The sequence below is a fragment of the Pogona vitticeps genome, chromosome 12, assembly GCF_051106095.1.
Source record: "Pogona vitticeps strain Pit_001003342236 chromosome 12, PviZW2.1, whole genome shotgun sequence".
NCBI lineage: Eukaryota > Metazoa > Chordata > Lepidosauria > Squamata > Agamidae > Pogona > Pogona vitticeps.
In genome coordinates this window covers 5,051,488-5,067,993 of record NC_135794.1, presented here as the reverse complement: position 1 = coordinate 5,067,993, position 16,506 = coordinate 5,051,488, and the positions used below count along the sequence as shown (strand labels likewise).

Here is a 16,506-nt window from a genome sequence, read left to right as displayed (position 1 = left end):
GTCAACATCTGGATATTACCAAGGGAAGCTCTGTGAAAACTGTTTGCTGTGCTAGTAGATGGTGTTGGAACAAAAGGGTAATTGTGTTCCCCAAATTGGCCACATTTATGGGTGTTCCACATTGACAGAGGAAGTAAAGCTACTTGTATCAGCACACTGCATTGGGTTTTGAATGAAGGACAAATGTTTGCAAAGGTTAAAAATTGATTCAGAAAACCCTTAATATTCAAAGCATGTTTGTTTACAAGTAAATATTAAATGTAGGGTCGTTCTCTATTGAAAGCAGCATACAGTAGATTAAAATTTCCTTTGTGATTTCTAAATCTGGGCTTAGAATAGAAGTAAGAAAATAAGAAAAAATTCATACCTTAAGTACTGCATTGCAGATATGGTCCCTTTCAGCTGTACAGTTCTAAGATCATCGTTAAAATTTTAAAATTTTAAAAAAACACTGACTGGTATTATATAACTGATACAAGTTTTAACCAAAAAATCTAAGTATCCATTAAATATCAGTGCAGTATGTATGCTATTTCTAATCTTAATATGTGTGGGTTTTTTAAATAGCTCTGATGGCGTTATTTCTGAAATCTGCAACTATGGGGGCCACTGAAGTGTGTTTCATATCCACAAGTGAGATATATTTTGATTGCCAGATGCCTGTATTTTGTTAGTTTTTCCAGTTCTTTATTTTCAACTCCAGCATTCCCTGGAATTGCAATGTCAATGATCCATTTCTTCCCTCTATTACTGCTATGTCTGGTATGCTATGCTCAAGCAGTCTTCCTCCCCAAGAGAAGATAGTTTAAAAGTAGAAGTATTATTTGTCATGCATACAGGTTTTAAAGGCCGTTGCACCATTTCAAAAACCTATTTGAGCAAAGGCAATAATGGGGCAAATTATGAACCAATGCCTTAAAATACTGTCAAAAATTAATGGAGAGGAACAACAGGACATTTTGCACCATTTTTAACACCAACACTTCATTCAGAATTGTTTCCCTTCATCCTCTAGTCTTGTTGCCATTTATGCTGTACTAAATGTGCTTCCCCAAGAACCACCACTTGCAGAAAGCACTGCTTCCTCCCAAGAAGTAGTGCAGCAGAAAATGAGGCCCAGAATGCTATATTATTTCAGAAACTTTGGCTTTGTGCAGACGAGTGAAATGAAGGTGTCCACAGGAATGGGTCTGTGAACTGTACTCCCGCAACTCTTAGAAATTCTTGGAGAATTCTGGTAATTCCGGTAATTGAAAAAGAGGACTGGCACACCCCTAATGTACACTCCTATGTATCTACTTCTGATACCCTAGTAACAGAATCCTTTGCTTTCTTTGCAGCTACTTTAGAGTTATTCCAATCTACTTTAAAAATACAGTCAAGAAATGTTCCAAATGTACATACAAAATGATGAAATCAATAGAAGGGCATCTTCCCACAGGCAGAAAGCCAAAGGAAGGAAGAATTTGTGAGAAGGATTGAAAGAGGCAATAAGTGATGTTACATGTATAAAAGAATTACACTAGTACTGGATCGATAAGAACATTAGGTTAGACAATGGAAAATGAATTCGGTTCCATAAATGTCGATCTGTTCAAAATACTTACAGCATATCTTTCTACAATTAGTCCTACAAACTATTGCTGTTTAACCACTGCAAAGCCTTTCATACAGGATAATGTACTCAGCAATGGCACATAATTTTGGAAGAATGTTAAATTTTATAACCTGTCCCAGGTTCAGATGCATTATACTAAGTATGGATGATTAATTCATTAGCCCTGCTGTGAATTTTCAAAAGTATTGGACTGACTACTGTTACAAGAAAACTGAGTTAGATTTATTTTATTAACATTGGAAGTTAACCAAAAATACAGTTTTTGTCAATCTACTCTCATACTTTTTAGAATGAATACAGGGATGTTAAATGTTTTCTTAAAAAGTGAAACACTTCGTTACAGGTAGATCACATGGCTGCAATTAGTCACAATGCCCCAAATCCTGTTGTCTAGTCACACGTCCAGAAGGCAAACAGCATTACTCACACTGGCTTTTTACTGGCAATTAAACCATCAGACAAGCAAAAACTCATTAATCAGCAGCAAGAAGCTGCTGCAAGTTATGCTGTTTGCATTCTGGCAGCATAACTAAGTAACAGGATTTGATAAAGACATTTTTAATTAGTAATCTGATTTCATGATTCTGTTTTCTGATTCTTCTGTTTTTTGGTTTGATTATACAGTATTTAGAAAACAATCAAATGACATTATATTCCATAGAAACATTGGAATCAGTTGATAATATAAACAAACACAGGCTCAATAAGGGAACAAATGTATCTTCTATCTTCTATCTACAGTCTTAACCTGCAACATTAACAGTTCACATTAAAAGGATTGATAAGACTCAGAAAGAATCTGTGGGGTGGTGGATCAGTTTATAGAACTGAAAGCATTTTAGACATCAGCAAGCATTTTCACATACTGAATGTTTATCTCAACCTTTTCTTACCTATGCAGAAATTCCCCCTTTTGATGCCCATTAAACAAACATTTTAATGCCTGCAGTCTCAAGTTGCCTACATTTATTCTGTAAATCCATTAAATCTGAACCTTACAATTATGCAAATCTACAGTTATATATGAATGAAATCTTCTTGCATAACTTATACCTGTGGAATGGTAATGATGTCATCAGTGGGGGCAATTTCTGGTACGTAATCAAATACATCCTACTTCTGTCCTGGGGATTTTCTTACTCCTGTTTAATCCCTTTCATTGTATGGATGCCAGCTACAGGACAGAAGGAGGAAGGTTTAATTACTGAAAATCTCCCACTGCCAGTAAAGTCATCTGCAGGCAATTAAATTTTGGTAATGAAAGACTGCACACTTATGAAAAATTAAGATTTAGAAAGGCATCAATCAAATATAAACACACACTCATACTGAAATACTATTTAATATTTACTTTAAGCTACTATATATTAGTAAATGTGATTAATACATAGTAATATAAAAGTAAGAAATGGCAAATTAAAAAAAGAAATGGAGGAGAGAGGAAATAAGAGCTGATGGAATAAATTAGAGGGAGATAACAAATATGACATCTTTAGATGACAGGAAGTGTTTAAAGATAAGAGATGAACAGTATTAATTGTAGCAATAGGCAAGAGTGGACAGGAAATACAGAATAAATTCTGAGTGCAATATGGCTAACAAAAAACCCTCTGGACTCAAAAGTAGTATTTGAAATGTAGTCACAACAGGACATTAAGCATTTGTTGGACTGAGAGGATAATCAACCAACAAGTACCAAGAAATCATAAAGCACACAAATCACAGAAAGCTAAAATGCCTGGGCCATATAATGAGAAATGAAGAGTAGAGATTGCCACAGCTAATCATTCAAGATAAAATAAATGTGGTAAGGAAGGAAGAGAATAATTTGTTGGTTAACAAACCTCATATAAAAGTTTTGAGGCAACAAGCCAGTATTGCAAAGAGCTGCCAGATCCAAAGTCAGAATACTCTTGATTTTGCCCCATCTCCACTAGGACATAAACAAGAAAAAGATATAAAGGTTAATACTGCCTTTGCTTAAAGTACTCAACTCACCCTATTGTATTTTTTCTTCCCTCATTTCTTCCCAATTATCCTTCTAGTCAATACCTTCAAGCCTCCTTTCTCATATAATTCTAACCTCTTCTCTTGTGACTGAAACTCTCCCACTCTTTTCACTGCTATTTTTAGTCATCATATTCCTCCATTCCTAGAACCCAATACTGTCCTGTGAGGGTAACCACCATGAGGATCTATATGCTTTTACAGAATATTTAATACACATTAGAGAGAAGTCAATATAAAATCTGATTTATAATGTCAGAAAATTACACACACATGGAAAATGGGAATTTCTGGTTGGAATATTTGTCTGGCTAGTTTCTACAGCAACCTGATATACACAACTTCTGTCCTTAACACAAATTTTACTGATTCCATTTATACTTCTTCATTGTTCATTGTAGGGCTGGGAGTGCAGATTGTGTCTTTGTCAATCCTGCATATTTAATGATGGTTGCATTCATTAGCCTTGCTGCAAATATCACCACAATGACATTTATTTTAAAACCTCAACTAGGATTAAACTCATAACAAAAACTGTACAGAAGGAGATAGAGGGATGGGAAGAATGTAAGAGATATTCAATAGACAGTTTTTAAAAGAAACCCTTGACAAAGTGTTAATGGTATGAGACACAAAGAAACAGCAACTTGCCTATCTTAACTGGGAAGCCCAGGAAACCTTTTGGGCTTTTCCCTCCTCTATGCTATAACACAGCTGAAATCATAAAAAAGCAAAAAGATATTCATGTTAAAACTATAACTGAACTGCCTCATGGACAAGAAATTACATGCTGCAGCTAATGCATGATGCACTCCAAGACTGAAGAAATATTTGTGCTTGCGAACAACTTTCAACAGAAAATAACAGGTGAAAAGTAGAGGAATGTGGTGGCTGAAATCCTGTTGAACAGCTCAGTGTAAGTAATGGGAATGATGGCATTAGTGGCAAATAGCTACTGATTAAAGGCTTCCTTTGGAGATTTTGGGGTACACACATCTTCCTAGCATGCACCCCATAATTGCCTTTAAGTAATTGATTCCCCCCCCACCTTTCAGCAAAGTATGCAAGGAAGTTAGTTACAGATTTTCATCCAATGCCTTAGTAAGCTACCACAGTAGCTACATAACAGCAGCCATTCAGAATATTTACTTTTGTAAAAATGTAGCATACAAATTTGATTTAGAAAAAACTCTTTATAATTATTGTTGACATTTACATTTAAACTCACTAGGCTTGAAAAGCACTATGGAAAACATATGTTTGGATAACTGTTGCCACAGCATTTACTCAAAAGACACACCACTTCTGCCTAAGTATTGGCAGAAACTATCTTTACACTTCTAGAACATTAGACATCTCCAAAGAAATTGCTAGGAAACAGAAAGAAAATCTTTCAAGTCAGATACGTAACTTAGATAATGCTTGAGGCTTAAGTGAGAACAGGAGGTAGTAAGATTCTGCATCAGCTTTTTTTCACAGTCAAAACTCAGATCATATTCTTATTTTTAGACCTCAATGACAAAAGCATAATTCTAATGTCAATGTCAGTAAAATGTTACACAATGTTTTCTACTACTGATACATCCTGCTGCAATAGTTTTGAGGTGAAACACACCATACACTTCAAACGTAACAGCAAACAATAGTTTGCACTAGAGAAGCAGCTATCTGAACTGAGAGGAGAAAAAAAGCTGCCACCATTTGGCCACAGTTTGAAGGAGCAGGATCTAACCTTCAATATGCTTTAGTTCCATTAAAATGGTTCTAAAACAGACTTCAATACGTACTTGTTTTAATCCATTAATCTAGAAGCAAAACGATGGACTCAACTTTTGTTAAGCAGATTGAGGCTTGCGTTGCTTGAAAAGATTGTACAAATGTAATTTAATCACTTCTTTAAAAAAACTTAATTATTTTTAGCTTTAAGGGAAGTTATCACAGAGGCAACCACTGGTCTCACAGATAAAGTTAATGCCACATCTCATTGTCACTACAGATCTGTATCTTCTTCAAGCATGCTTTGGTAATCCTTCCAAACCCTGCTTTTTCTTGCAGAAACCAATCATCCTCAGAAAAAACAGAGACAGCTTTTCTTCAGTAAGGTATGCATATTAAGAGAATGGTGTTCTCCCTTTTCTGTAAAAAATCCTATCTTACTCACCAGTTTAGCCAGCTGAAGGAAATTCTACCATTGACCTCAATTGTTATTTCAGATCCTAGTTAACTGCAAACTCTGATTCACTCTTGTAACAAAGTGGCAACTGTGGGTAAAGTTACCAACACCTTCTATCCCACAAGTCAAGTGCTTGTGTATATGAGTGATCTGCTCTTGAGACAAGTTTACAGAAAGATACACTCTCTTAAGGATGATGCAACTTTACTTATAGATCAGACATCCAACAATTTTATAAGAAAATTTATAAATACACAACTTGCCTTTCAGAGAGTCATGCACGTCTAAGAGTATGCAAATTTTTAGTTTACATAGAACCCATCATAACAGATATGAAGAGTAGTAATACTCAGGTGTAAAATAATGATGATGAATACTTTATTGCTTCATAACTGATCAGGTTGTATGCATAAACAGAAATTAAACCATTCTTAAATGATAGTATTTAGCATCTACTATAAACACATATGAACCATCAGAAAAGCATAAAACATGAATATAATCATCCTCAAATAGGTATTAAGTTGTAAGATTAACTTGAAAAGGTTGTGAAGAAGACAATAGGTTTTGTTCCTCCATGGCTCATTTAATGAACTGATATGAACAAACAGGTAGTTTTAAAGCAACTATTCTCTAGCCTCACCTCTTCAATTCTATATGTAGTTAACAAAAGTGATCTAGGCTGCTGTTGAGATTACGGGTAATACAAATTAGATGGTGAAGATTTTAATAGTTCTGTAGAGGTGTAGAACACTGTACCACCATCATGACCACCAAAGTTTCCTCCTCTTAAAATAAACAATATCCAGTTTTCTGAAGAAAACTGTATTTTTTCTGACCAAACACAAACTAAGAGGTTGTGCTATCTGTTCAATATTTGCCAAGTGAATCAAGTGAAAAAATATGTTCATCACCAGAGCACTTACTTACTAAAATAAGTATCTACACTGAAGTTAGTTCTTCCCATACAGTACCTTTCAGTTGTTCTCAAGGGAAAAAGGAACATCTGTCCAACTAGCAGCCTTTCTGTTTACTTTTCAAGTTATACAATGTAATGAGAAACTCCCGCTCAAATGGTATTACCCTTCCCCAAACTCTGGATGAGCTGCTTCTGACACCACCACCCCTATCATCACCTAGCAGGGCCAAACAATACTTACTGGCTAATTGAGACATCCTGAAATGGCTTCCTTTTCCATTATTACTATTAACTTTTAGTGCAATATTAAGCCTGAATCTTGTCTAACCAGTCATTCCAGCTATTAATTCTTACAACTTATGTTTTCCTCTTCTAATCCTTTCTTTGTAAAAGGATTAAATGACCCAACTGCCATTTTTATAAGCAGAACACAGTTTTATCGCACCTGTTCATAATTTGTCCCCTGCTTTGAAATGTATAAAATATGAAGATCTTTTGTAATCTGTAGTACTGACAGAGTACAGTACAAGGTTTCACAAATAATTTAGAAGTCTCCATATGCAGGAACACAAGTTGTCCAAGATATGCCAAAATGCCAGAGCACCCTATATGGCCCAGAAATTCACAGGAAAACAGCTGTGCTGTAATCAGGTCAAACCACTGGTATTCTCTTTTTTCTCTTCGACTAACAGTAGCAATTCAGGGTTTCAGAGAATCTAGCTTGTTAATAGTTAATTCATGCTGTACAAATAAGAAATGTAACCAATCTTCACTTCGACATGAACTTTTTCTTTTTTGAATCATTTCGTTTCCCAAAAGAATGAACAGTATTTGAATTCAAGGCCAGAGCAATTATTCGCATGCACATTTAGGAACACAAATACAAATGTTTGCTGAATAAGAAGTGGGTGCCACTGTACCCTCACTGCTAATTTATAATTTATTACGAGTCATCAAACATTGTTGGGAGAGCATAACAATCTCTGAGAGTACAGAAGCTGGCAATTTTCAACATAGATAGATAATCAGGTAATGGTGAACATAACGCAATACTCTGGGAATTGCATTAGAAGGCCCCTGCTCTAAACTATCAAAGCAAAGGTTGGCCTTATCATCTATTTTCTCCCCTCTTGGGATTTATTTTGCCATTGTCCTTTCCCCTTTGTTGTTTAAGATCCATTTAAAATTGCTCCTAAATTATCAGGAGAGGATTAGGATACACAGTTGTGAGAATCCTTTACCCAGGAGCCCAAAACTCTGTATTCCAGTTAACAACACCAATGCATTGATATTCCTGCTGTGCTTTACACTTGAAGTGTCTGGTTGACCACTAGCCACATAAAACCAAAGGACAAGTCAAACTATCTGAAACCTCAATCTTAGTAAAGATGGAACAAAACAGCAAATCCAGCCTAGAAGATACTGTTCTCAAGGAGTGCTGTTTAATTACAGACTCTACTATCACAGGAACTTCATTTCCCTGCTGTTCTAAAGAGAAAACAACAACAAAACACTCATACACAAGAGCTTCCCTTCTTAACAATGTCAAACAGAAAGAAGGTAGCATACACAGGACAGTGCAATGCAGAAAAAACACTGGAGCTTTTACCTCCAATGACATTTTCTGAAGGACTGCAATGCCAACCTGCCCCTCAAAAATGCCACCAGGGCCTGTTGTGCAGCCACCCTTCTCTATACATATGCTTGCTTCTGAGATGACAAAGGGAGGGCAGCTATCAAAAAGACTAGGTCTGATTCTTACACCTGAGACTGGCACTATCATTCAAGCACCATAAGCTTGAAACAGGTAGGACATTTCTCAGGTGTCATGTCATATCACTACTTTAAACAATGGAAAAACTGCCTACAGCATTTTCAGACAGCAAAACTCATGCTTTTCAGGCATGCAGCTCCTCCCATTTGAGGGTGGGAGCTTTAGTGCGCTACACAGAAGAACCAAGTAATGGGTTAATGTACATATTTTTCATGAAACAGACATTCAAACACAATTTAATGCACGGAAGATACTGGTCACATAGAATGAAGGATATAAACAAATTTTGCAAAACCATTTCCTAGCAACTGTCAACAAAGACACAATAGCTCCAGTGCCAAACTGTATGAAGCAAAGAACCCACAACAAGATTTCTAATACCACCCCTAGAGCAATCTCATAAATCTTGATCTTTTACAGAACAAGGGAGACTCATCAATAACACACTGTCCAATTAGGAAACTGATAGAATGCTCTGTGAATTTTGGTGCATTAATGTTATGCTCATGATTACAGAGGAGCTTTCAGCTGCTTATGAATAATATATGCAAAGTGACAATGAACAAGACAACATGCAGGATATATGCAATGATTTTTTTAAAAGTCTGACTTCAAATAGTACAACCAAGCCCATTAATAGAGCTCATTGTTATTATTGTTTACCCTAGCATTTAATAGCTTATTACTGTCACTTCCAAGCTAATAATTGTTGTTTGTACTAAGCATGAAGACTATAAAAATAAAGAGACAAGTAACTGTCACTGTAAAAGACAGCAATAGGACTGGAATTCTTAATTCTTGTGGGATTTCACATCAAGGCTGAACAAGCTATTTTATTTTTTATTTACAAAGATTATTACACTCCTCGTTTAAATTAGTTCTCTGCAGATTTCATTTCAAAGGGAATCACAGTACATGTGAAGGAGTGTACAGTATACAATAGCTAGAACCCTGGACATTATAATACTCAGGGCTATCAAAATGAAGAACAGTCCTACAGCTTCTCCTCTTCTTTCTCTTAAAAATGATTGTCAGGGCATCTTCATTCTGGGAATTGTATGCTCTATTACTGAGTTGTGACCCCTCCATGAAGTGAGATTTCATTATTTCTATTACCATTTGGCTACTTTGTTGTTGTTTAGTCATTTTAAGTTGTGTCCAGTTCTTCATGACCCCATGGAACAGAGCACATCAGGCCCTCCTATCTTCCACTGCCTCCCGGAGTTGGGTCAAATTCATGTTGGTCGCTTCGATGACCCTGTCCAACCATCTCATCCTCTGTCTCTCCCCTTCTCCTCTTGCCTTCACACTTTCCCAACATCAGGGTCTTTTCCAGGGAGTCTTCTCTTCTCATGAGATTGGCTACTTTAGTCTCCTCTTAATAGCAGAAACTCTCTATGGTCTAAAGTGGATGTTCTGTCTTATTTGTTGTTGTAGTTGTGACAAACCCAGACCTACTGGGATATGTCACACAGTTACACTAAGCTGCCACCAACCATTCCCTGTAAGAAGTCACACAGACCAGGGATGGATTTTTAAACAATAAAAAGAATAAGGTTTATTTAAATACACACAGGGAAAAATAAACAATCAGGTGAATAGGATAAAGTAACGTGGCTTAGTTTCACTCATACAAGCATACAGTTTGGTTCACCCAGAACCCTTAACTTGAAGCACAGACCCTGAACCTATCAGTTCTGGCTAACAACAGACACCTGAACCTATCAGGTTGGTACTCTGACACACAGTAGTACCCTGTCTGACACACAGACTCCCACAACAGCTTCTTCTTCCCAGCTGCTGCTTCGTCACATCCCAGTGTCTCTCAGCATCTCCTAAACTCTCCACACACGCTTCACATATTTATACAGTACAGCCCCTCCTCCTGATGTCCCGCCTTCCTCTCCCCATAGGATGGAACTTTCCCTCCAAACCCATGACAGACAGGTAACATCAGTGCTGTATGTAACACCTCCCCTCTTTATAAGTTGTTTTGTAGGGGGAAAGCTAAGGTGCTTTTCACCAAAAAAACAACCTAGGTAAAATACACAACAACAGTTATACATACCATATTATACTTACTTATACTTACATTCTAAGTCAACCATAGCAATTAGGCATTTAAACATTTACCATATACATTACATCAATTTACCTTTATTCATACCAACCAAATTCAAAACCAGGTACATTTAACTTTTTGTCATCAATATATACACATAGTCCATGTTCTTTCGCCGTCTTCAATCTTCAGGTCTTCTTGATAAGGCGTCAGCAACACAGTTCACTGACCCTCTGACCACCTTCACTTCAAAGTCATAGTCCTGTAGGTTTAAAGCCCACCTCATAAGTTTGCTATTGTGGGTTTTCATTGTCTTTAACCATTGCAATGGTGAATGGTCAGTACATAGAATAAAATGTCTTCCCCAGATGTAAGGCTTGGCCTTCTGGATCGCGTAGACTATGGCCAAACACTCCTTCTCCACGGTTGCCAAATGTCTCTCACCTTTTTGAAGTTTCCTACTCAGGTAGGACACTGGATGTTGGTCACCATTCTCATCCTCCTGGCACAGAACTGCTCCTACCCCGCTGTTAGACGCATCGGTGTAGATGATGAACTCCCGGTCGAAGTCTGGAGCACGCAGGACAGGATAGTTGATTAACGCCTCCTTCAACCTCTGGAACGCCTCCTCACAGTCGCTGGTCCACGGGATGCGGTCATCAGCCTTCTTCCTCGTCAGATCGGTCAGCGGAGCCGCAATCTCGCTAAACCTCGGGATGAACTTTCTGTAGTAGCCCACCAACCCAAGAAATGATTTGACTTTTTTCTTGGTGTTGGGTCTGGGCCAATCACGAACAGCTTCTATTTTGGCCTCCAGGGGTTTTATCACTCCTCCCCCTACCATGTGACCCAAGTATTTTATTTCTGGGCTACCCAGCTGACACTTGCTGGCCTTTACTGTTAGCCCTGCTGCACTTAACCTCTGCAGCACTAACTCCAGGTGTATCAGGTGATCTTCCCAGGTATTACTGAAGATCCCTATGTCGTCAATGTAGGCCACTGTAAAGTCACTGAGCCCTGCCAAGGTCTGGTCCATCAGCCTTTGGAATGTGGCTGGTGCATTTCTGAGACCAAAGCTCAGGACTCGAAACTCATAGAGACCAAAAGGGCTGCAAAAGGCAGTCTTTTCTTGATCCCTGGGATCAATTCTTAATTGCCAATATCCCTTTACCAGGTCCAATGATGAGATGAACCGACAACCCCCTATGGTTTCAATCAGGTTGTCTAGCCTGGGCATTGGGTAGGCATCAGGAGTGGTTACACGGTTTAATTTCCTGTAATCAACACAAAACCTAATGCTCCCATCAGGCTTGTCCACAAGGACTATCGGAGAGGACCAAGGACTAGAAGAGGGGACGATTATGTTCTCCCTCAGCATTTCGTCCAGCTCCTTCCGCACCTTGTCCCTATAGGGTCCCATTACTCGGTATGGGGATACTGCCTGCGGGGGTGCATCCCCTGTGTGGATCCGATGCATCACTCCCTTCACTATCCCCGGCTTGTTGGAAAACACCTGTTGATATTTACTAAGCAGCATTTTTAGTTCTTGCTGCTGGTCTTGGGTGAGTGCAGGACTGATCTTTACCTCCTCTGGGTTGTATTTTACTTCCCCTCTACCCTCCCAGAAGGGTAATTCAGCTTCCTCACTCTCAGCTGCTTTTATCGCGAATAAAACCCTCTGTTCCCCTCTGTAGTAGGGTTTTAGGGCATTCACATGAACCACCCTCCTTGCTTGGTTCTCCTCCTGCTCTATTAGGTAGTTCAGGTCTGACATCTTGGAAATGACCCTATATGGTCCTGCCCATTTGAGCTGCAGTTTATTCTCTCTGCAGGGCCTAAGCCAAAGCACTTCCTCCCCTGGGTCAAAGTGCCTCTCTCTAGCTTTGTGGTCATACCATGTTTTCTGTCTGACCTTCTGAGCTTGCAGGTTTTCTGCTGCCAGCTCTAGATTTTTCTTTAGGTCATTCATCAAGGTGTCTATGTATGTCACAACGTCTTGTGGGGCAACCTGGGTGATCTGCTCCCAATTTTGTTTGATCAAATCAAGGGGCCCTTTCACCCCTAAGTGTGCAGCAAACATGTCAGAGTGCCCCCTTTGTAAGATCATGGGGCGATACTTTTCAGGTACCACCAGCTGACTTCTGATCCCATCTCCCCCTTTTGAGATATTCCTCAGGGTCTCTCTATATAAAATCCCCTTTTTCTCCAGAAATCTCACTGGGGTTTCAGGTGTTAGCTGGGCGTCAGTCACCTGTTCAAAACACTTTTGGAGAGTGGCGTCTGCCTTTTGCTCCTGTCCAAATCTGCTGTCTGTGGTTAAGGTTTCCACCACAGCTTCTGAACTTCCCTCTGCTTCCGTCTCTGGCTCATCATTACCCCCCTGAACTGTCCCCGTGGTGGCTTGTGAGCGTGTAATCACTAGCACCCGTTTCACATGTTCAGCCAGGTCATTTCCCACGAGCACGGCTGCTGGCAGAGTCGATGAAATCGCTAGCCTCCAAACTCCCCTCCAGCCTTGAAAGTTGACAGGTACCTCTGCTACTGGCAGAGAGATTACCTGCCCCTCAATCCCTGCTACCTTCATGCTCTCATTTGGGATTATAAACTCCCTAGGAATAATATCTGGATGGCACAGGGTTACCTGGGAACAAGTGTCCCGCAGCCCCCTATACTGACGGTCAAGTATTCCTACGTCCACCCCTGCCGTCTCAAACAACTGAGAATCTGTTTTCACCAGTAAGCAGTGTTTTACCTCCACAAGAGGACCATTTTCCTCAGCCTGATCAGCAGCGGTAGCTGTTCCAGACTGAGTAGCCATGGCAACAGGCTCCCTCTGTGACACTGAGCCTTGCTCTTTCTGGACACAGAACACAGCTTTTGGCTTGGTCCCACTAGAATTCTGAGGCACCATTCCTTTTAGCTGCTTTAATTTCTCACACTCTGAGATTAGATGACCCTTTCCCTGACAGAAATAGCATTTTCTGGTGTATTTTGATTCTCTCTCATCTTGTTTTGGTTTTCCCTCCAAAATCTGAGGTCTTAGTTTCATGTCTGAGGGCTTCCCTTCACCATGGGCCCCTCCCCCTTGCTGGCTTTTCCCTGGTCCCTGAGAGTACTTGCTGTAGGTTTCTTTGGGTTTACCTACAGATTTCCCCTCACCCAAGGGCTTTCTTATTTGGGAAATAAAATCTGCGATCTCTGCGGCTGCTGCCACAGATTTCGGTTTCCTTTCCCTCACCTGGAATTTCAATTCCCCATGCAGGACTGAATAGAACTGTTCCAGTGCTATCAAGTCTTTAAGCTGCTCATAGGTCTCTGTTCCCTCCTGCGATAGCCATTTCTCAAGCAGCCTCACCAATTGGGCCCCCACTTGGGTAAAAGTCTGTTCTGGTTTTTTGGTGAGGGACCTGAATCTTTGTCTCAGCTGCTCCGCATTTATCCCATGTCTGGCAAAGACCAGTTTTTTAAACTCTGCAAAATCTTTCATCAGTTCCTCAGGCATCTCGGCATAGACCTCAGCCAGGCTACCACTGATTAAAGATCGCATGATGGTCATCTTCTCAGTTTCCCTCACTGAGAAGTCCACAAACGCTCTTTCCACTAAGGAAAAGAACACCTCAGGACAATCTCCCTTGTGGTACACAGGGAATTTCTTCAGGTCAGCTTTAGACAATTGGCCTCCCTCAGAATCCCTATTGTTATTATTGTTCTGGTTCATCATTTCCAGTTTTCTTAACTCATACGCCATCCTTTCTTTTTCCAGAGCAATTTTCTCTCTCTCTAATCTTTCTTCTCTTTCCAATCTCTCTATTTCAAATTGCCGCTGTTTCTCCCTTTCCCTTTGCTCCATTTCAAATTGCCTTTCCCTTTCCTCCCTTCTTTCTCTCTCTATTCTTTCCTCCATTTCCCTCACCCTCAGTTCATGCTGTTGGGCTAGGAGTATTTTTCTGAGTTCTGGGTCCTGCTCTCCTGTGCTGTCACCTTGCACTGAGCCAAATTCATCCTCAGAACCTTGGTCAATCTGGGGGTCTTTCACTTCACTCATGTCTGCCACTTGGCTTCGAGTCAAGGGCATAATCCCCCCTCAGAACAGGCTGCTTTAAAAAGTCAAGCCTCAAAATAAAACGACCACTTTTTTTTTTTCCTTCTTGCCTCAGAACCAGCTCTCCCTAGAGATTGCTGCTGTTCTTCAGCACTAACTTGCAACAGTATCGAGTCAGAGCCTACCCCCCTCTGCTGGGCCTCTCAGCTGGCAAGCTAGCTCGCTGTTACTACGCAGTTTTGCCTCAGCTTTTTCCCGCCAAAACTAGGCTGCCTCAGAGCACCTTAATCTAAGTCTCCCCAGTTGGCACGTTCTTCTACTAGCGCACCTCCCCGTGAGGTACACCTAGAAGATTACCTACGCGCCTCAGACTGTCCCTGACTAGACCCCCCTTGCTCTGGGCACACTTGCCAAGGCTTTGCTGGACCGCTGGACAACTGGACCAGTCGTATCCCACACGCTGGACACCAATCAATGTGACAAACCCAGACCTACTGGGATATGTCACACAGTTACACTAAGCTGCCACCAACCATTCCCTGTAAGAAGTCACACAGACCAGGGATGGATTTTTAAACAATAAAAAGAATAAGGTTTATTTAAATACACACAGGGAAAAATAAACAATCAGGTGAATAGGATAAAGTAACGTGGCTTAGTTTCACTCATACAAGCATACAGTTTGGTTCACCCAGAACCCTTAACTTGAAGCACAGACCCTGAACCTATCAGTTCTGGCTAACCAACAGACACCTGAACCTATCAGGTTGGTACTCTGACACACAGTAGTACCCTGTCTGACACACAGACTCCCACAACAGCTTCTTCTTCCCAGCTGCTGCTTCGTCACATCCCAGTGTCTCTCAGCATCTCCTAAACTCTCCACACACGCTTCACATATTTATACAGTACAGCCCCTCCTCCTGATGTCCCGCCTTCCTCTCCCCATAGGATGGAACTTTCCCTCCAAACCCATGACAGACAGGTAACATCAGTGCTGTATGTAACAGTAGTTATATGCTGTCAAGTTGGAACTGGCTTATAGTGACCCTAATTAGGGCTTTCAAGTTAAGTGAGATATTTAAGGAGTAGTTTTACCAATTCCATACCTGCAGTAAGCTTCCATGGCCGAGCAGTGATTTGAACCCAGGCCTACTGCTTCCTAGTCCATATCTCTTTAAACCATACTACTTTAAATGGCTACATGAGTAATCTTCTGTGTGCCAAGCTTGTACTCTATTTAGACTCCAAAAAGGCGTATGAATGAGAACAAAACAAAAAGCAAAAAGACATATAAAGCATCCTCTTTCACTGGTGGCATCTGGTCTCTGGAATAGAGAAGAGGGTATTTGTATTTGTATATGAATTTCCCCCCACTGGTGGAAGTAACGAGGGTCCAGCCCCGTGGGGCTGGACTGTCCACTCACCATCCCACCGCGGACGTGTGCTTGACTGAGCCTTCCTATCGCGCTGTTGTCTGCAATGGATTTGCCACTCTGCGACCTTGTCATCCTGTCTCCTGCCAGAAGTGGCTAATCCACTGCAGACAACAGCGCGATAGGAAGGCTCAGTCAAGCACACGTCCGCGGTGGGATGGTGAGTGGACAGTCCGGCCCCATGGGGCTGGACCCTCATTATTTCCACCTGTGGGGGGATATCTGTATTCGTATACGAGTACCCATACCTCTACTTTGGAACACATTCAACAGAGTAGCCTCTATGGCATTCTGTTTGTCTGTAGTAGACTTCCTGTATTTTGCCACTGTTAACACCGAAGAAGCCTTCGATGCTAACATCAATGGGTAGCAAATTCCACAGTTGACACAGACAAGTCCAAGTTTGGAAGGTTTATATTTTTAAAGGGATCCAATATTGTAGAACAACATGTTTTTCATGTTGTTTGTGGACTTG

The 16,506-nt window shown here is 40.4% G+C and overlaps 1 protein-coding gene across 16 annotated transcripts in view; it reads right to left on the bottom strand.

Moving 5' to 3' along the window:
* Nucleotides 1–16,506, bottom strand: part of PEAK1 (pseudopodium enriched atypical kinase 1) — a 60,542-nt gene that overhangs the window by 26,076 nt on the left and 17,960 nt on the right. For 7 of the 16 annotated variants that reach the window (XR_013538938.1, XR_012081519.2, XM_072981690.2 and 4 more), the window contains 2 exons: nucleotides 3,463–3,551; nucleotides 2,672–2,792 (listed from right to left, as the gene is read on the bottom strand). The exons of 5 other annotated variants lie outside the window; for them this stretch is intronic. The gene's annotated coding sequence lies outside the window, so the exon portion shown is untranslated. Of the gene's footprint in view, nucleotides 1–27; nucleotides 157–2,671; nucleotides 2,793–3,462; nucleotides 3,552–16,506 lie in introns of those variants that run through there. 4 more of the 16 variants (XM_072981694.2, XM_072981687.2, XM_078380926.1 and 1 more) reach the window with 2 other exon arrangements.